This window comes from Choloepus didactylus, chromosome 11, assembly GCF_015220235.1.
Source record: "Choloepus didactylus isolate mChoDid1 chromosome 11, mChoDid1.pri, whole genome shotgun sequence".
Taxonomy (NCBI): domain Eukaryota; kingdom Metazoa; phylum Chordata; class Mammalia; order Pilosa; family Megalonychidae; genus Choloepus; species Choloepus didactylus.
In genome coordinates, this window is record NC_051317.1 from 46,888,888 (window position 1) to 46,911,333 (window position 22,446).

Here is a 22,446-nt window from a genome sequence, read left to right on the forward strand (position 1 = left end):
CTGGGGACACAACCCTACGGCGCCCTACACTTAAGGATGTTGCAGAATGGAAAGTTCCATTACAGGAGACTTGTAAAAATGTATTCAATCTGATATTGGCGGGTGTGGGGAGGGATAAATCAAACAAACAAACGAAAAGCAACAACAAACCAAGTGAGTGTGTTGAGAATGTTTTAAGGAAAATGGGTCAGCCAACTAGGTCAAATGCCAATATGAAGTCCAGGATGAAGAAGGCAGGAAGCTGATAATAGATTTTGGCAAAATGTGAATTATTGTTGAACTTAATAAGAGTTATTTTAGTGCTTTGTGTGACTAAAATTGTAGTTGTTGAAGCAGAGAGTAGGTGATGGGAAATTGGAGACGGTACCTATACACAACTCTTACTAATACTATTGTTGAGAGAACCAGAAAAATTAACTGGTAGCTAGAAAGCTATGTGTATTCAAGGAAATTTTGTCTATTTTTTTTACTTTAATATGGAGATATTAAACATGTGTGTATGATGATAAGGAGAGAAATATTACAATTGCAAGAATGAGGCTCATACAAAGATGAGGGGGGTAAGCTCCACAGCATAAGTAGGATGTTTGACTTTAAATGAGGGAGAACCACTTTTCCCAAGTTAATGGGAGATATGGCAGAGGGGCTATGTGAGTTCAGGTGCCTGTCAGGTGTATCCACATATTTTGCACTTGTCTTGCCTATGATTGTGAGGCACTCAACTGAGCCTGAATGATGAAACATTCTTTGGGGGATAGAAAAAGTAACATACTAGGGAATTGCCAGAGAATTACCTGTGTTTAATGAGTTCCAATTTGAGAATGTGATCATAAATTTGAAATGAATACAGTCAGCGTGGTTTCTCCATCAATAATCAGCTACTGAGGTGTAGATCCAGAAAACAGATTGTTAGGTTTACCCAAAGGCAATGTTTTGCTGGAGAAGAACAACAGAAGGGTAAAGAATTGGGGACAATAATGAGTGAATAAATTCAGTGGTTAGTGGGATGCTCCATGCAACTTAGCCAGATAAGAAACAGAATGACAATGTGGTAGACTGAATCATGACCCCATAATATTTTGCAAGCCCTAACCCTAGTTCCTGTGGGTGCAAACTCATTTTTAAATAGATTCTTCACAGATCCTATTAAGATGAGGCCAAACTTCAACAGGCTGGACCTTAATTCAGTATAACTGGGGTCCTTATAAGCAAAGGAAATTTGGACACAGAAGTACAAGCTACAGGAGGAGACAGAAAAAGATGAGACTGACATGTGGTAGAGACAGAGGCTGATTGCAAGCAAGCCACCACCATGATGCTACAGACTTCTGAGAAAGTGTGACCTGACACCTTGATTTTGTACTTCTAAAGTGTGAGCCAACAAATTCCTATCGTTTAACCCAACCAGACTGTGGTATTTTGTTACAGCAGCTCTGGTAGAGTATGACAGAGTCCATCCCAGATCTCCTCATCCCTCTTCTAATTTCACTGCAGGTCTAGCTGAGAGTTCACAGATATGTTGATAGCCTTCCACCTCAAATGCCAGTGGCTCTCAACTTGTCTTTCTCTAATGTCTCAAAGTCTTGTTCCATTTATCTTTAGCACAATTTGGAAATTCCAAGAACTTAAACTCCAGATGCAACTCTCAAATGATCAAAGTGTGGAGTCATTGAGTAAATTTCCCCTATTTCTACATCACTTTATTGAAAATTCTGAAGTGTGTTTTACTCCAATCCATTTAGGGTCCTGAGTAGTATTGGGCCCCATTTTCCCATTGTTAGAGCAGTTCTTCACTGAGCATGTAATGGCTTTTCTCCCTTCTTGGTTCACTTTTCACATTTCCTTAATTGTGCTTCCTGGGACCCCCTCCCAAATAATTTGCATTCATCCAAGCACTTACATCAGTGTCTCCTTTGATGGAGCCCACATTAAGTTAGAGGGTGGTGAAAGAATGTGAAGTGTTAAGGTAAATGTATTAAAAGAATATTTAAGGGTGGATATTTGAATAAGTTTTAAACTAAATTATGTAATCTGGAAAGGTAGGAAGTGGTGCTTGTGTAACAGTTAAGTAGGAAAAGGAGATTTCAGAGATGGTAAAAAGAAGTTTTGGAATATAAATAAAAGAGTAATTTAACAAGGAATGGCTGGAAAAAATGTTGAAAGAGAGGTATCTGTCAGCATGTAAGTGAATGCTGAAGTTGCTAAGACCATAGCAGGGATTGTGATGTGATGGCTGAAATGCGGAGCTAAAGACCTTATTGGAAGATGGGAATATTAGGATTTTGGGTAAAATATTTAGACTGATGAACTTTGCTTCATAGGAGACAGGACACATGAAGTTTGCAAAAGAGAACCTGTTTGAAAACCATAGAAGAGAATCATGAAGAATATCCAATCCAACTCCTTGCTCTAAATTATTTGGGCATGCATTTAAAAAAAAATAATAATGTGAAGGCTGGAAGAGACCAATGTCTTCAGAAGCCAGGAGAATTCTCAGAACAATGAATTATTCAAGATATTCAGGCACTATACCATTTTCTCAAGGAAGAGCTGACTCAGACTACTGCCAGGAATAGAGATCTGATATAATTGTTCTGGGCCTTTGCCAGGGTTTCTTAGAGGAAGCTCACATTTTTTTGCAGATGTGAACTGAAATGTTAAAACTCTCAGGTTGACAGAGGGAGAAAAGATGGCGGCATAGAGAGAAGTGGAAGACTGTTAGTCCCCCTGGGAACAACTCATAAATGACCAAAAAACTAGTAAATAATCTGGAATAACTGTGGGGAGACAAACGTGACTGTCCACTCACCATCCACCAACCTGAATTGGGAAGAGTGCCCAAGATCGCAGCATAAAATCTGTAAGTAAAACTGCGGACCCGGGTTGAGAGCCGAGAGCTGAGAGCCCCTCCCTCACAAAAGCCACATGGTGCTAGAGAACAGCACTCTCCGAACAAGCTAGCATACTGCAGCCCAGCTCCATCTGGGATTTTAATGTTAATTGCTAAATACAGACAGTGAATGTTCAAGGAGCAGACAGAGGCTTTTGGGGACAACTGACCTTGGGAGAGTTGGGGGACATATCTGTCTCAGGACGAGAAGCCCAGAGGCTGACTGGTGAACCCGGGAGCTTTTCTATCCCTTTTGCTCTCTGTGGAGAAAACTGCAGCCACTTTCAGCCCGCAGCACTTTGCAGTAGAGACAGACTCAGCTATTTTAAAATCAAAACACTTTGATCAGTAGAGTCAGAGAAACAAAGAACTTCCTGATAGGCAGTGACCTCTTTGGAGGGGGCATAGCTTCCCAATGGAAAGGGAGGGGCCCAGCTTTACTGCCCACCTTTCCGGAACCAGACCCCAAAGCCTGGGGGAGGAGAGCCACAGGCCACACCCTCTTACACAGGCGGTGACAGACTGCACCTGCCAAACAGAAAAGCACAGGTGTATTAATCCTCTAAGAAAAACCATCAGGGGAACCAGATACTGAATATCTCCTCCTTCTGTGACCTGAACCTGTTCTCGTTTGGGAAAACCTGATTGGGGTGGCCTAGGAGGTCAGATGCCTAGACAACAGAAAACTACAACCTACACTAACAAAAACGAAGCTATGACCCAGTCAAAGGAACAAACATACACTTCAACTGAGATAAAGGAATTTAAACAACTAATGCTAAATCAATTCAAAAACTTTAGAGAATATTTCACAAAAGAGATAGAGGCTGTAAAGAAAACACTGGGCATATATACGGCAAAAATTGAAAGTTCAAAAAAACAACTAGTAGAATCTATGGAAATGAAAGGAACAACACAAGAGATGAAAGACACAGTGGAAACATACAACAGCAGACATCAAGAGGCAGAAGAAAACACTCAAGAACTGGAGAACAAAACACCTGAAAGCCTACACGCAAAGGACCAGATGGAGAAAAGAATGAAAAAATATGAGTGACATCTCCGGGAACTTAAAGATGAAACAAAGTACAAGAATCTATGTATCATTGGTATCCCAGAAGGAGAAGAGAAGGGAAAAGGGGTAGAGGCAATAATAGAGGAAATAATCAATGAAAATTTCCCATCTCTTATGAAAGACATAAAATTACAGATACAAGAAGTTCAGCATACTCCAAACAGAATAGATCTGAATAGGCCTACACCAAGACACTTAATAATCAGATTATCAAATGTCAAAGACAGAAAGAGAATCCTGAAAGCAGCAAGTGAAAAGCAATCCATCACATACAAAGGAAGCTTAATAAGACTATGTGTGGATTTTTCAGCAGAAACCATGGAGGCAAGAAGGAAGTGGTGTGATATATTTAAGATGCTGAAAGAGGAAAACCTCCAACCAAGAATCCTATATCCAGCAAAGCTGTCCTTCAAATATGAGGGAGAGCTCAAAATATTTGCTGACAAACAGACAATGAGAGACTTTGTGAACAAGACACCTGCCCTATGGCAATTACTAAAGGGAGCACTGCAGAGTGATAGTAGAAGATGGGAGTGTGTGGTTCAGAATACAATTTTGGGAGATGGTAGCACAGCAATGTAAGTACACTGAACAAAGATAGCTATGTATACAGTTGAGAGAGGAAGGTTGGGAGCATGTGAGACACCAGAAGAAAGGAGGAAAGATAAAGAATAGGACTGTGTAACTTGGTGAAATCTAGAGTGTTCAACAATTATGACAAAATGTACAAATATGTTCTTTTACAAGGGCAACAAGAAAATGTCAACCTTGAAAGGTGTTAAAAATGGGGACACATTGGGGGAGGGATGCAATCAATGTAAACTAGAGACTGTAACTAACAGAATCATTGTATTATGCTTCCTTTAATGTAACAAAGGTGATATACCAAGGTAAATGCAGATAAGAAGGGGAGATAGGGGAGGCATGATAGACACTTGACATTGGTGGTTTTGTCTTACTCTTTACCCTACTTTGATTTAAGATTACTTTTCCTTTTGTTACCTCCTAGCTGTCATTTTTTTCCTCTTTCTTTTCCCTCTCTACCTTCTTTGACTCTCCCTCCTGCCTTGTGGAAGAAATGTAGATGTCCTTATAGAGATAGTGGTGAAGGTGGTGAACACATAAATATGTGACCACACAGAGAACCATCAATTGTTTACTTAGGATGGAATGTATGGGGTGTGAACAAAACCATCTTAAAAAAAAAGGGTTGATGTCAAAACCTCAAGGGCAATATACTGAGTGAAATAAGCCAGACACATAAGGACAAATATTGTAGGGTCTCACTGACAAGAACTAATTATAATATGTAAACTCATAGACATGAAATATAAGGTACCAAGGTATAGGACAAGGCTTAAGAATGGGGAGTGGTTGCTTAGTATGAGCAGAATGTTCAACTAGGATGAACTTAAATGTTTGGAAATGAACAGAGGTGTTGGTAGCAAGATGTGAGAATAACTAACAGCACTGAATGGTGCGTGAATGAGGTGGAAAGGGGAAACTCAGAGTCATATATGTCACCAGAAGGAAAGCTGGAGGTCAAAAGATGGGAATGTATAAAACTGAATCCTATGGTGGGCAATATCCATGATTAACTGTACAAATATTAGAAAACTCTTCCATGAACCAGGACAAATGTATGACAATACAGCTAGAAGTTAACAATAGAGGGACATATAGGGAAAAAATATATGCCTACTGTAAACTATATACTACAGTTTGTAGTATATCAACATTCTTTCATAAACAGTAACAAATGTACTATACCAACACTACTGGTCAGTAATTGAGGGGGGTTAGTTAGGGATATGGGAGGATTCAAGTTTCCTTTTCTTTTCCTTTTTTTTTTTTTTTTTCTTTTTTCCCCATTTTTCACTTTATTTCTTGCCTGGGGTAATGAAAAGTTTCTAAAAATTGAACAAAAATTAAGTGTGGTGATGGATGCACAGCTGAAAGAGGGTACCAGGGGCAACTGATTATACACTTTGGATCTTTGGATAATAGTATGGTATCTGAACAATCCCAATAAAAATTAAAAAAAAAAAATTCTCAGGTTGCTAGTCTTGTCTGTATAGACATTAGCAAGAACACTGGTACAAGGCTATAAGAGTTGCAAACAGTAAAGTTTTCAAAACGAGAGCATGGCTTCAGTTTCCTTTCTCAAAGGAATTAAAAGGTCTCAGACAATAATCTTTACTGTGCTATTAATGTGCTGAATGACCCTGGGCTAAGTTCTTAATCTTTATGTTTCCTGCTTTAGTTTCCCCAATTTGTAAAATGTAGATGAGATAAAGTTGCTTGGGTTAATTAGTGTTCCTAAAGTATTGAATGCTATTAAATATATTCAGAAGGACTAATTACTCATATTGACACAAGGGCAAATTTGGGGCTAGAGTAAACTGCGTTTGTGATAAGAGTAGCAAGTGCCCTTTAACTTTTCTATTTCATGTAAGTATCTTTTTTTGTTGTTGTTTGTTTGTTTGTTTGTTTTTAGCAAAGGACCCTTCTGCTCTGATGCTAAGCTAATAAGTTCAATAAATTTTACAAGCTCATGAACATTGATATCAGCACAGTGAATATTTTGTTAATGTTCCTCATATAATGCGATTAATCCCACGATAGTAGATAAAGTTAAGTTGCTTAGGACCTAGGATCAAGAAATAAATATAGTATTCCCTAATTGTGTGGCCTTGTGCTTATCATTTACGTGTTCTGAGACTCAAATTTACAATGGTTAAAATATGCATAATAACCTCTCATTCAGGATAGTTGTAAGACATCCATGAAATGTATCTTAAAGTAGTTTTGAACTGCAAATGGATTAACAATCATCAATATATTTGCTCTGATTCTTTCAATCAAACCTAAGAAACAGATTGCTCTACTTGTACTTTCTGTTGCTGTAACTTACTTCCCTGACATTTTCATTACTGTGATTGAAAGAAAAAAGGAACTGATTCAGTCATTCATTCATTGATCACATATTAAACACCTAAAATGTTAACAATTGAGCATTGTTATAAAAAAACTAAAAGACAGGCTCTGTATTCAAAGGATTAACATACTGTAAGAAAACAATTATAATACCATGTGCTATTTAAGACAGAGAAGTACAAGAATCTAAACAATAATCTAAGTCTCTTTTGGTCAATTCTGAATAACATATTGCTGTGTAATATTGCCTCAGTTCCAACAGATTAAAAATGCTCACAGATATTATTGCATAATTTCTATAGACCAGGAGTCCAGGCATGGTTTAGCTGAGTCCTTTACTCTGAATACCCCAAACCTGCAACCAAAGCATTGGCTGATCCTATTCCTATGAAAGCTCAAGTAAGGAACTGTCTACTTCTAAGCCCATTCAGATTATTGACAGAATTGATTTCCCAGGTGACTGTATGACTGAGGACATGTTTTTGTTGGCTGTCAACCAGAGGCTTCCTCAGGTCCTCAAGTCCACCCCTGGTTCCTCAAGTTCTCTTGCACTTCTTTGGCACATGGATTTCTGCAATACGGCCATTTACTTCACCATGTCAGCAAGAAGACTCTCCTTCCTCAGGGAGGGCCCAGTCCCTCTTTTAGAGGATTTAAACTGATTAAGTCAGGCTCACACTGGATAATCTCCTTTGTGATTCACTCAAAATCAACTGATTTTGTAAACTTAATTACTTCTGCAAAATTCTTTCACCTTTGCCATATTTATTAGTGACAAACAAGTCATAGATCCTGCCTACACTCGAGCAGAGGGGATTATATAGAACATGAATGCCAAGGAGACAGAATCATGGGAGCCACTTCTAGGGTCTGTCTACCACAAGTGTGAAGAGACTGAGCCTCAAAGACAAAACTACAACTAATTTTAATGTTGATGTTAAAGATATCTAACCTGAAAAGCTCTTGCATTCTCATTGATAGAAACTGAAAGAAACAATTAATTTTACATTAGTGATAAAGAATCTATATCACATTATTATACAATATTATGCAGAGAAGGGGTTTGTGATGGTTTGAAGCTGTTATGTACCCCAGTAAAGATCATATTCTTTCAATCCATTCCTGTGGTTATAGACCTATTGTGGGCAGGACCCTTTGATTAGGTTATTTCAGTTGAGATGTAACCCACCTCATTTAAGGTGGCTCTTAATCTTCTTACTGTGGTCCTTTATAAGATGACAAATGACACACAGAAAACAGACAGAAACAACCAGAGAAGCTAAGAGAGCCAGAGAAGATGACAGGCAAGGATACGCACAGAGGGTAAGAGAGGTGGCCACTGAAGACATAAGTGGAAGGCAACAAAACCCAGGAGAAAAGGACCAGCAGACATTGCCCCTTGCCTGGCTATGTGACAGAGAAGCTGAGGATTACTGTTAGCTAGACTTTGGGGAGAAGGTATCATCCAGTTGATGCCCTAATTTGGACATTTTTCATAGCCTCAGGACTCTAAAGTTGTAAGCTAATAAATCCCCACTGTAAAAGTAAATCCATTTCTGGTATATTGCATTTCATCAGATTTAGCAAACTAAAACAGGGTTAGCAAATGGTATGAGCAGCAGGAGCTCTTGTCCTGCATAGGATGATCAGAGGTAGGTTCTCTGACACATTCATGTTTAAGCAGAGACTTTAAGGAAGCCATGCAGATATCTGATTGGGAGGTTATTTCAGGCTGAAGGTTATACTTGATGCAGAAGCAGCATATGGGTGAAACTAGGAGCTCAGTTAGGCAGTTACCATAGAGATCTGGTTGAAAGGTAAGATTGGCTTGGGAAATAAATAGATGTTAAGTGGTTAAATACTGTATTTTCAAATAGAGCTTGGAAGATTCGCTGGTGGAATTCATGTGAGTTATGACTCCAAAGATTTTGACCAGAGCAACTCAATGAATGATATTGCCATTTACCTACATGGGGAAGTCTGTAGGAGAAACATTCTGCGGGATACTGATTACGTGCTTCGACTTGGCGGGCCTGGGCTGGGGGACCTGATCAGCCCCTGGGGAGGGTGGTGGGCACGGGCGACAGCGCCCTCCACTGCCCCCCAGGCCTGAGAAAGTGAGGCCGGAGGCAGGCCCCATTTCCTCACCCAAAATACCACCGTTAGGGGAGGCTTGCCGGAGGGAACCGCCTTTTCCCCACCCCCTTATCTTGCCCGGACACTCCCCGTTGCCAGTGCAACTCCCATCACCACCAGTGCGCATACATTGTTGCCAGACACCGTTGCCAGAGCAACTCCCGCCCCTTTTCGAACTACCTCCGTGCCCTCTTAGAACCAATCCTAGCCTTTATCCCCTCATCATTGGTTTGTAACAACCCCCGCCCTCTATGCCAGCCTATATAACCTGTGCTCACCCCTAATAAACGCTCTTGGTTTTACCCCCCTGAATAAAGCCCCCCCCCTTTTGTTCTACCCCTACTGGAGGAAGAGTGTCTTGTCTTTCCCTTCTCGCCGCCCTCCACACCTTGCACGCCTCCACCGGGGACCGGGCCCAGTCCCCCGCCTCGCCCTCGCCTCCGGGAAAGAGCCCCCACCGCCGGTACCCTCCGAGCAACGCCGAGAGCCAAGGGTTCAGCAACCGGCCGCCCCCCCCCCCCCCCAGATAAATCAACTGCGACCGCACATTCTATGAGGGAATGCCCTGCTATTTAGAAAGAAGGAAGATAATGATGGTCCACTGAAGAAGAATGTAGAAATTGATGGTACCACTTAATGGAGATAACCAGGTGAAATTATCAATTTAAAGTGTGATTACTCAACTTTTTTTTTTTTCCTTCAGCTACCTTCAGGAGTTGGAACACATAGGTGAAATGTTAGCTACATCAGGGTTGAAGTTTTGCATGTAAATAATATGATGAAAGGTAGGGATAAAGAATTTAAGGGTGTATGTAAGAGAGAGATTAGTATGGATCATAGATTCATGGTTTGGAAGAAAGGGAAAGGGGACCTTGGGGTTAGGGGTAAGGAGCAGCAAAGCAAAGTGATGCAATGAAGGGTACTAAAGAGAGAGAACTGGAAAAATATAAAGTAGGTGTCTGAAGAGGTGGCAGAAATGTGGCTACTAGAAATGGTAGGAGTATAATTACAATTTGGTGATTGCTGGGGCTCAATGCTTCTGATCCAGCACTATTCCGTGCTTTACGTGGCACTAAAGTGTAAGAGGGGACAAAACTCCAACCTCTGTTGCTTCTGGGCCATGTTTAAGAACTCAGGTCAGGCTGGGTGCTCTTGTGCATGATCCCAAATGATTCCATTTCTTCAGCTCAAACTGTGTCCGTCAGCCCACCCATACCAACTTTTGTGAGGCCAACTCATGGTTCTCAAGATCCTTAGGAATTTCCAACCTCTTTTCAGCTGGGGGAATACCAATCCCTTGTTGATTTATCTTTCCCAAATTTATTATTTCTTCCATTTTCTCCTATTTGGGATACCTATCTCTTTACAGAGTTTATTACTTTCCTAGAGCTGCTTTAAAAAATTACCACAAATGGGGTGATTGAATACAACAGTAATGTATTCTCTCACCATTCAAGAGGCTAATGTCTGAAATCAATGTGTTGGCCAGGCATAGTCCCTCTGAAACCTCTAGAACAGTATCCTTCCTTGGCAAACTCTTCTGACTTATGGCAGCCCTAAGCATTCCTTGGATCATTCCAACCCCTGCTTCTGTCTACACATGGCTTTCTCCACTGTGTGTCTGTGATTTTGTCCAAATTTCCCTTTTCTCACGTGGACACCAGTATTGGATTAAGGCCCACCCTAAACCGGTATGACCTCATCTTATCTAATTCCACCCTATTTCCTAATAAATTCATATTGAGACATAATGGAATTCAGGCCTTGGGTGTATGTTTTTTGTGGGAACACAATTTAACCCATCACACTGAGTCTCAGCTTTTATAAAAGATTGGAAATGTCTTTGGCTTTAAGCAGTTTCTTCTTATTTATTTATTTATTTATTTATTTATTTTGATGAAATCTCTATTAAGCAGGAGAACAGGAAAACATTTTATTCTCAAAACTGAAGGAGCAAATATTCAGAGAAAAAAGAACAGATGTCTCAGTACTTTCCTATTTGCAAATACTTGTGATTGATGCCATTTGTATTGGGGATGAAATAATGTGTTGTGATATTCTCTATCCTGAGAATGATTTTCCAGAAAAGACCTCTGAACGATTTGTCAGAATTGACTGCAGCTTCCCAAGTGATGGTTCATTCCTTTGGGCTAAGATGGAGCCTCTCCAAAATGCAAACATTCTCTGAGAATATAATAATACTGATAATATCAGTTACTGATGTCCTAATTTAAATTAATTGAAAAACTCAAAATATCATCAGTGTCATCCTTCAGTTTACATCCTGTTAGGATTGTACATAAAACAGCATATTCTGCTACTGGGTGAGGAAGAGGAAATTTCTGAGCACAGAATTTCTTGGCCTAATTTACAGTGTCATCTTGGGAGCAGGCCCTGTATGTAGAATAAGGGTAGCCAGGGGGTAGACATTTACAGGAATATTAACTTGCTTCATCCCTTCTTTAGCTCTAAGCATACCTCAAATTTTAAAAACAAAAGACCAAAAACACATGTTTCAGAATTAGCTTTCTTAAGAGGAATCAGGAAATAATTAATAAAAAGCAAATTAAGTCAATCTTGTCATAAGGAAAGCAATCATTTGTTGAACATTGGTGAATGTACTGACTTTTAATATAAAATATATTTTTTACAAAATTATGCTGAGTTGCCTTCAGAGTAATTAAATTTTCAATTCAATTGTTTCAAGTTATTTGTATTTCTTTAAAAATTCAATGACTTCTAAGTAAATTGTTTCAATTTTATGAACCATGGCCCTGTTAATATAGGTAATACAGAAGCAGTAGTTGCTATTAAGCATCCAGATGCTTCCTCTCTCTGTCCTCTCAACACTCTGGGTTGGAAATAAAAGGGCAAGGGACTGTGGCCAATTCATAATCACTTGGCTTTTGAAACCATTATGTTGCAGTTGATTTGGCAGCAAGAGACTAGCTCATAAGCAAAGGGAGTCAGGCAAATAGTTTGAACCTATACTGTGAAATACATTAATTCTACCCTCTTTATTTTCATATCTGGAAAATCATTTCTTTCACTAGCTTTGTAGAGAGCCATTTAGTAAAGTGAAATACATAACCTATGGATAAGCTTTAATAAATGTCCATAAAAGTCTAATGCATGATGGTACTAATTTACAGCTCTTCTCCTTTGTGGGCTTGTATTCTAGTTAGTGGTGTACCCATCTATTCATAGATTTTTCATCCCAATATATCAAAAAGTCCCTGAGATTAAGGGCATGGCTTAGCGAACTTTTTTCCAAGAGTAGGCACTCAGAATGTGAGTGTTGATTAAATTTCATATGGAATTTTTAAAATGTTATCATTATGTTTGTGTTTAATTCTCTTAATTCGAAGAAAAGCTTATGATTCTCAAGCTTTGTTAAATAATTCATCTCTCTGATTACCAGCTTATTCTCATATTATATTTTTTTTTTGGTATTAGACAAACTTTGCTAAATATAGTCATGTTATTTCTTTTACACATCCACAGGAATGGAAAAAGGAAGCTGTCAACAGCACAGAATGCTGACCACTAAAGGGGACACTGAAGGGACTCAAGGAAAACCAGTGTTATAAGTAGGGGTGGAGCTGAGGAGGCTCTGTATTCTAGAGAATGTGCATTTGCCTACTCCCTACCCCCAAGTCTGTGCATTTGAGCCACTACTCCATGTTTGTTAATTATTAATTTCTGAGTATTAAGTTCTCAAGTACCAAATACCAAAATTAATTATTATTAGTGCAGCATATGTATTCATATTTTTATAAAAACATGTATTTCTATTTTGTAAAATATCACTTTAAGTGATTTATTAATTAAAATTTCTTGGTGATCTTATAAAAAATGTCAGGATGAGTTTGGATGATGATCTAGTATTTTTTTTTTTTTTTTTTTTTTCTTTTTTTCTCTTTTTCCTTATACTAAATATTTCCTGGGCATTTGGGAGAAAGTTCCATCTAATAAAGGCAATTTTCCTAAACTGTTGATGTCAGAATCCTGTCGAAAACCTTGGGCTTTTCTCACTTGTTAAATACACAAATATATATTAGTTAAGAGTTTGAATAACAGGATTCAAAATGTAGTGGGGCAGATTCGAGCCATGGCTAGAAGAACTAGAAGATAAGGGTTAATTAGATAAATATTAACTTTTCCTGAAATGATTCTAGAAGGCAGCACCTTATTAAACATGATGTGGACAAGAGTGACATGAAAAGGCATTTTCAGACAGGAGTTATTTTTAAATCTAGCTGAGAATGATTCAGCAACTGAGAAGTCATCTGTGATCCACACTCAGGCACTTTCCCTTCTCTTCTTCCTCTGAGGCTTAGCTCTGAGAAGCATATTTTGCGGGGCCTAAGGGAAAGAAATTTGTGACACTGGGGTTATAAAGTAAGCCCTGCTAAGTTAATTTTGTTGTATACTAGTGTGGTATATTTCAGTGCATTTTTTTAATACTCTTCTCACCAAATAATTCACACTGAAATGTAATTATTAAATTAAAAGTGCCCTGCCAGAAGTGATTTCCTACAGAGGAGAGATGAATGTGTGTTCCCAAATTTGCTATTTAAAATAAAAATATTTTAAAATCCTTGGACTATTAGACATGACTAGTGGGTAAAGTGGATAGTCTCCTATTCAAAATTGCTTCAGGATATTTCTTCAAATAGTTATACTTATTTGAATTTGCTATATTTTCCATCATTCCTTGCCTCTGACCTGATTTCACATTTGCCCATCTCTCATAACATTTCTATATGGTTGCCAGAAATATCTTTTAAAAACTTAAGTAGAATCATTTCTCTTCTATGCTAAAAAATTTGAATTAGCTCTCCATTTCATTATAAGTCAAGCTCTTTACAATGACTTAAAAGTATCACATGATCAGGGTCTCCTTATTTCTTGAACTTGTCTTCAATGACTCTCTTTTGTTCACCCTGTTCAACCACTCTGGCTTTTTCCAAGTGTGGCAGGAGAGTTTCCGTCTTAGGATTTTTCTCTGGCTTGTCCCACTTCCTAGACATTTCCCCCTAAATATCCTGGCCTCTTCAAAATTTTTTCAAATATCACCAAAAGGGGAATACCCTCTTCAGCCTAAATAAATTTGTAGCCTACCACTTATCCCCACCCTAGAACCATGAATGTCTTTCTCACTCTACTTTATCTTTTTTTCTGTTAGGCTCATAAACTTTTAAGGTAACATGTCATCTATGTGTTATGTTTATCGTTAAGTATCTTACTCCCCATCACCTCTAGAACATAAACTCCATGAAGACAGTTGCTTTGTGTAGTTCACTGATATATTTCAAGAAAATGGAATAGAACATAAACTCAACATAGATCCTCAGTACATATTTTTTAAGTTGAATGTGTTATGCTGAAAACAGAATTCACAGACTCTGAAAAGCAAAATACAGAAGTCTACTGAGTTCAAGTAGCATGCATGGGAGCAGAACTAAAAGAAAATTAGTTCTCAAAGTGCCTTTGATTGGGAGGCAGTTTATATGCTTATTTGGAATAAAGGGAGGATGTGGGGGGATAGAGAGGGGTGAGGAAGACTAGAGTTGTTAGGTAATAGTCTGTTAATCAGCAACTTCAAGGTTTGTGGTTATCTGGTGAAGATTAGCAGACCTCAGGGCCTCAGTTTGCTTGTTTATCACAGCAAGGGGGCTGTATTGGCACTGTAAGGGATCTTTGGCATGTCAGCCTGCCTCAGTTGCTCTCTGTTTCTGCTTTGTAATTTCCTGGGTAAAAAGGGAGTTCTAGCAGATCAAAAAGATTAGTAAAGCTATTCACCATTCTAATTTCACAAATTACATGAAAAAGAGAAAAATATATGTGAGCTTTGGCCTAAATATAAAGGGTGGTCTTAAACTTCCAATTGTCCATAGAAAGAAAAGGACAAAAGTCAGTGTAGTGTTTTCCTTTAAAAATGAGCAAGTTGGACAGAACTGAGATTTCTTCTTGGAGCAATTTAGAATCAATCTCTAGGTAGAATTTTGATGAAATACTGTCTTTATTTAAGTTCATCAGATCATTCAAGCAAGCAAAGTATATGGGTTTACATCCAGATTTCCTTAGAAAGTACATATTAAATGATCTTTGAAATTAAGCATTAATGATCAAGAACAATAAAGTAAGCTTCAAATACCATATATCAGAAAGACCTTCATAAGAAAAAATGTCATTTGACTCATTTCAATAAGCATTATTATGTTCAACAAATCAAAGGATGATATAATTTAATTTTCACATTAAAAGCTTAAAATTTTCATCTAATTTAATGTTCACAGGCTTCAATAATTTTTGTTCACTTGATATTTTTTAATTAAATCCTGAGGATGTGAAGTTTTACCTTCAAAAAGATACCATCCTTGCATTTTGCAAACAAAGGTTACATGTTAAGGTATTCAAATAACATATATTATGCACTTACTCCATCAGCATTTCAACAGCCGTGCTGCTCAAACAAAATGGTATTTCTTTTTAGCTTATTAAACCAAAAGGAGTATTACATCTGAGAAACTGCAAGGGGGGGGTGGTTGGTAGAGTCTCCCCACCCTCCTTGTTCTGTCCTTTACATTCCATTTTCAAAAGGAATTGAAATATAATTCTGACCAAGTATCTACCATGAAATCATTTCTCTTACTTTTGAGTAATGATCTTCTGAAACTGAAGAAGTGAAATGATGAAAAGGTTAGAATATACTTTAATTCATACTTGCAAAGGTTACAGTTGCATCATTATTTGGGTCAAAATCAAGTCAACACTTCAGTTTTTCATATGCTCGTCATATTAGTGTCAGAAAAAGTAAGATTCAATATTTGTTTTGTTTTAACACATAACAGTAATATGTTATTGTAAACCTTTAATATTGATGACTTTCAACATTCCATGTTTGAATATTTATTTCTTTAAATGTCAATCTACCATTTAAACTATTGCCAATGAAACCCAAAAAGCAGTTTATCCCTCTGCACTCTCTGTACCAACAGGACTATACGAAATGCTGCTAAGATATTAGTGCTCAGTGTTTCAGCCTACAAATAAATAATTCATTTCTTCAAAACTATGCTCAATTCAAGTAAAGCCAGTAATTACCAGCTCCATTGTAAATTCTCACAAGTCTCTTGAAAGAATGAACAGCACACCTGTGTTACCTACCCCATGTGGACTACACCTCTCTCGTGGGTCTCTGTCATTGTCTCTGAATCCAAGTTGCATTACTGTCACCTCCATATTTGAGAGATTGACAACTGGACTCTCAAAACATGTTTGAAGAAACAGGCTTAAGATTTTGAAGATGTAACACATATGAAATATTATAAGTGCTTAAAGCAACTGAAATTCCAAGCCCATGTCACTTCAAAACTCCCATTATTAACAGGAAAAACTGCAGTGTTGCCAGAATGATATATTTTCTATTAAATTGCTTTTGTTGGTTATTTTTTTTTTTTGTATTTTTCTCAAAAAAAAAAAAAGGAAATTTTGTAGTTGCTTTCTCAAAACAAAGCAAAACAAAATAATTAAGTTCTATACAGCCAAAACTAAAATAAGTCATTTCACTGAACTGCTTAATAAAATATAATGGTATCCTATTAATTCTGAGTGATTCCCCCCCCCCAAAAAAAAAATCCTTCCTGCTTGTTTTAATTCTCATTCTTATGCTTATTCTTCTAAATCCTGGAGGAACTCTTGAACAACTCTTCAGGTTTCAGGGAACCTCTACATAAAGTTATTATCTACAATACACCATACATAAATATGAGCAGTAAGTGAGATATAATAATCTAATAATAATAGACCTTGCACTTTTAATTAGATGTTTCCCTCTAGATCTGTTTATTTTGGCCAATTTATAAATCCCATTGTTATGTGTGGTTTTCTCTTTCAAAAGGACTTCAATCTAATACAAGTCATTAGTGTAGGAAGAGGAAATTTCACTTTTTCCATCTTTTTTTAATTGAAAAGTCCTACTTGATATTTCTGATTTACCTAGGTACGCCTAAATATCTTGAAGGAAATTTCTACTGTGCAATATTCTAGTAAGGTATGTTTTTTGGAATATGAAATATAAAAAATTAGGTTTTTTTTTTCACTGAATTGTCTCATTGAACTGAATTAATTAATTACATGTATATGTATAACAGCAACTACCAAAAGGAACTAGGGTGTGAAAAACAGTAGAAATGGGAAAAGAGTCAATAATTGGACAAAGGGAAAAACACAGGATGAAGAGTGAGTTTCTCATTTTTATGACTTTTAGCCTCATGATAGGCCACTGTCACATTTGGCAGGGAAGGTGAAATTTCAAAAGGAAAACCAACAGCCTCATTCTTTTGCAAATCCGGAATATGGAGTTCAAGATATTCATAGGCACTAGAATTTAAAGGAATGATTCCAATAAAAGCTGTATCTTGGGAGGGGAGCCCCAATTTCTGTGTTTAAACTCTACCCAAACATCTGGCTGGGACTGATTTAAAAAAGAAATACAAGGGACTGATTTAAAAAAATACCAGCTAAAGCTAGAATAGGATGGAAATTTGAGCTTCCAACCACTTCACGGGATAAAGAGTTTCAGAATTTGAAGTAATAGCCTAGTTAATTGCTTGCTAAAGTAAAATACAATAATATCAGTACTCTTAGGAAGAATTTAACACAATCCCTATGCTCTACAGCTTAGCATCGTAATGTCCAGAGTAAAATTCAAAATTACTAAATATGTGAATAAACAGGAAATCATGACACATTTTCAAGAGAAAAAAATAATCAACATAAACAAAAACCTAGCATATGTTTTAGTTTCCCAGCTGCTGAAACAAATACTATGTAATAGGTTGGTTTAACAACAGAAATTAATTGACTCATGATCTTTTGGTTTGCTAAAATTGCTGAATGCAATATACCAGAAATAACTTGGCTTTTACAATGGGAATTTATTAGTTTATAAGTTTACAATTATAAGGCTGTGAAAATATTCAACTTAACTCATCAACAGGATGATAACTGGACTCTGAAGACAAGCTGCTGGCATCTGGGACACCTCTGTCATATGGGAAGGCACATGGCTGGCATTTACTGCCATTCACTTCTGGGTTTCATTGCATTCAGTTTCTGGTTCCAGAGGCTTCCTGTCTGAACTTCTGTGGGTCCTCTCTTACCTTCTGAGCTTTTCTCTGAGCTTCTCTTCATTTCCTTTCTTAGCTTTTTCTGTGTGTCCTTTATCCTCTTGTAAAGAATTCCAGTAAGGGGATTAAGATCCACCTTGAATGGGGTGGGTCACATCTCAATTGAAATAACCTAATCCAAAGGTCTACACCTGTAGAAATGGACCAGAAGAACATGGCTTTTTTTCTGGAGTACATAACAGCTTCAAACCACCACACATAGATTAAGAGTCTATAAGGATTGTTTTCTTCTGGGGTAGGTATCTTCTGGCTGGATGAAAATCTTTGGAGTTCATTGTTTTTTCTGTCATGTGCCAATGCACATGGTGGCATTGTCTCCTTTCACTCATGGACTCTGTTGACTTTTGCCTTCTGTTTCTGCCCATGACTTCTTTCTCCATGTCAATTTACTTGGATTATAAATACATCAGCCATATTGGATTCAGGTCCACCCTCATTCAATTTGGGCACCTTAGCTAATAACATCTTTAAAGATCCTATTAACAAATGGGCTCACACCCACAGGAATAGATGAAGACTAAGAAAATGTTTTTATGGGATACATAAATTCAAACCACCATAACACATAAAACTATTAAAGAAAATTCTATAACTCTTTACCTCACAAAGCTCTTCCTCTTCTATCAAAGTAAAATTTTTAGACTTAGCAGAAAACACAGGAAAGGAGCCCCTCACCTTGACACACACTTATGTTGGAAGGAAGGGAACACACTCTACAGTGTTTGAGGAAAGGTCTTCTAGATGATTTACAATAAGCCTTGAGATTTTCTAATATCCCTCTACTCTCAAAATCCTAAGAAGAATAAGGATATTTCAGGAATCCCTTTGGCAGGATGGTTTTGGAAAAGATTCAATTTTCTTTAAAATCCAAAAACCTTAACACTTGAAGTAAAACACATTTTCTCCGGGGTCTTGAAGAGACTTGTTCAACTGGATCATGTGATGACAAATGTTTTCTAAGTATGGCAGTTTCTTCAGTTATTCTTCAAGTCAATCAGCAAAATCTGGCCTATTTTTATCATAGAAGTGCTCATGCATTTCACCTTTCCTCTTAACACCCTGTGGGAAACTCATCCTATGCTAACTTAACAGATTTCTTTATATAGCAGGAATTTATATGCTGTAAGGACAGATTTTCAAGCATTATTTTTCATACACATTCTCAAGTGAAGTCATCTTTGTTTAATAAATACAAGCCTTATTGTAGCATCATCTAGTTTTTATCATGCAATCTCCAAAAGTCTTCAATACCATCTCTTCTCTACAAAGAAAGCTATCAGGAATATGTAGTATTTTATTTTTTCTACAAGAGGTGACAAATTCCATGGAGCCAACCATTCATGTACCACTGTCTGTACACATAACACAGTTTCTCTAAGACAGAAATTTTGTTTCCAGATATGAAAAAAGAGCATAATTTTACCTTGCTTGCTATGTCTACTTCTTTGTAGTAGGTAGAAAAAAGTGTATATATATATATATATATATATATATATATATATATATATATATAAATAATTTCACAATCATTAAAAAAACTTTCAAAAGTTGCACCTTGGTATGTTTTGGTTATATCTGTTGGTTTATTCCAATATAAATTTTCTGTTTTTCAGTTTATTACACATCTCTGTAGGATGTGACATGACATCAATATATTAACATATATTACCATTTGAGAATGAAGCATTTTCATATCCTTATACTGCATTTTTCTACCATTTTATTAAACTTTATGGATTCATTAGCTTATCACAAACTGTTTGTCCTACTTTTATCTGGGATATTGGTTTTGCTATTAAATAACTTGCTTCCTAACAGATTGAACTGAGTATAACCTTTTAAATATAAGGTTGATGCTATTCACTTTGAGATTAAACTAGGCCCTTTATTTCTCAAATGGTAGCAAAATATAACTTTGCATCTTTTCAATTTTACTGGAGACATTGCCCCATTTGAAATTTTTCCCTACACAGATGATTCTCAGTAGAATAAGATAACTTGTCATCTATTCATAAGTAGCTTTCATTATAATGTTTAAATTTTTGATGTCCCTTTTTCAGGAGGGTGTTGGAATGACTTGGAAGGATGTAACTCTTCATTGCTATATCCCTCAGGAATGTCTTTAAACCTAGAAACAGAATCCTCCTGTTCCACTTTATACATTTCTTTAAAAAAAGGATCAAGTTGTAGCATTAGATGTGTTTGAAAAAGACAGTTTCAAAATATAAAGAGAAGTGCAAAATTAATAACAAAATGAAAAAATATCTTAATAATATGAAAATTTCCCAATGCATTTCACTTTTGAACTATTTTATTCACTGAATTGCAATGTTTACACAATAGCAAATAAGTTGGGTGTGGGAGGAAGGCAGTTAAGTTAACATGCTTAAAACTTCCTACTTTTGAATTAAAATTCCTCTACAATATTCTATTATATTAATAGAGCTCCACTGCATTAGGGAATGTTAGGAGAAGTAATTAGGGAGGGGGAGGCTGATATTAGCCTGCTAGTCTCTCCTCTAGGTAACAAAATTTTCAAAAACAATATAGTCAAACAAAGCAACAAAGTTTTACTATAAATTCCTCTATTGGGATGAAATATCTCTAACAAAATTGCTAATGAGCTTCCCTGTCATTATTTTTATTTTCTAATTCAGTACAGCTAATCTGTCTGTCTTTATTGCTTGGGTTCCTGCTCTCTTGTCACACCTTCAGTGTCTTGTTTGTTCCAAATGATGTTTCAAAATTTGCTCAACAAATTCAGTTCCTTTCCTAAGTTAAGATGATAAAACATTCACATTCTTACATTACACACAAGATTCACTGATTTCTCTGTAATAAGAATCAGTGCCCATCAGGACACATAAAGCTCTTCAAATGCTTGTATGAGGGATAGATTTGCTACTGAAAAGCCAGAATTTGAATTTCCTTCCACTTCAGGTACGGAACAAATTTTCATTATGTTCATTTCTGTTCCTATTTTCATAGAACTGAATCAAGTGTTTCCTTTCAAAAACATATTATTATACAAATAAAAGTTAATAGATGTGATGATTAAGTTCATGTGTGAACCTGGCTAGGTTATGCTGTCCAGTTGTTTGTTTAAGTGAACACTGGCCTAATTGTTATTGTGAGGATATTTCATGGATTTCATTAATTGTTCAGTTGATTGCTTCGATGGCTGGTTACATCTAAAATCAACAAGGAAGATTGCCTTCAGCAATGAGAGAAAGTCTCATTCAATCAGTGGAAAACCATAAAGGGAGACCTGATGGCAGTTAGAAAGAATTTCTCTGTCTACTTCAGCCAGCTAGCTTCTGCTGGGGAATTTATTGAAACTTTCATCAAACTTCCCAACTTGTAGCCTACTCTGTGGATTTCAGATTTGCCAATTTCAAGAGTCACATGAGCCAATTACTATAATGAATATCATAATATTTATTTTTATAACATTTATTTTAAAATAAACATTCATATACATTTATGCATGTTTATGTAGAGGATATAGATATATACTTACTGTTCTTTTTTCCCTTGAGAACCATGACTAATACAGATTGTGGTACTGAGAGTGCTTATTGAGAAACAGAATCGAAAGGATAAGATTTCTGAGTTGATTCTTGGTTTATGGCATCGGTTCTCCTATCTGATTAGGCACTTGATTTAAATTATTAAGATGGCACTGATAGTCCATGGTGTGAATTGACAATAGAGATATGCAAAATATTACCCTGGGATACTGCTACTCAAATGCTTGTAATAGAGTGTATTTGATACATTTTGTGAAGTTATAAATTATAATGTTCACTGAATGTTCCTATATATGCTGGATACACTTGTTAAAGAAAAGGATAATCTCAAAGCTTCAAATTGCCAGCTAAAGTGCCACATGAAGGACATGAATGTTTCTATTTGTGCACTGAATGAAACTCTTATTTCTTGTAGCTACAGACTTGAGAATTCTGAAAACCGGACCCAGAGTCACATTGTCTGAATAACTGAATTACTTGTAAATTGAATTCCCAACTTACTAAGTGCATGCCACAAGGTGAGGGAATTGATGGGGAAGGACTGGGATCCTTAAAATTAGAATGGTGAAATATGACCTGATAATGGTGAAGATGGAACTATTTAAACTGCAGATTCTGTTGAGTATTCTCTATCTAATAAACATAAAAAGTGCTGCCCTGAGGAATCAGACATCCAACTTC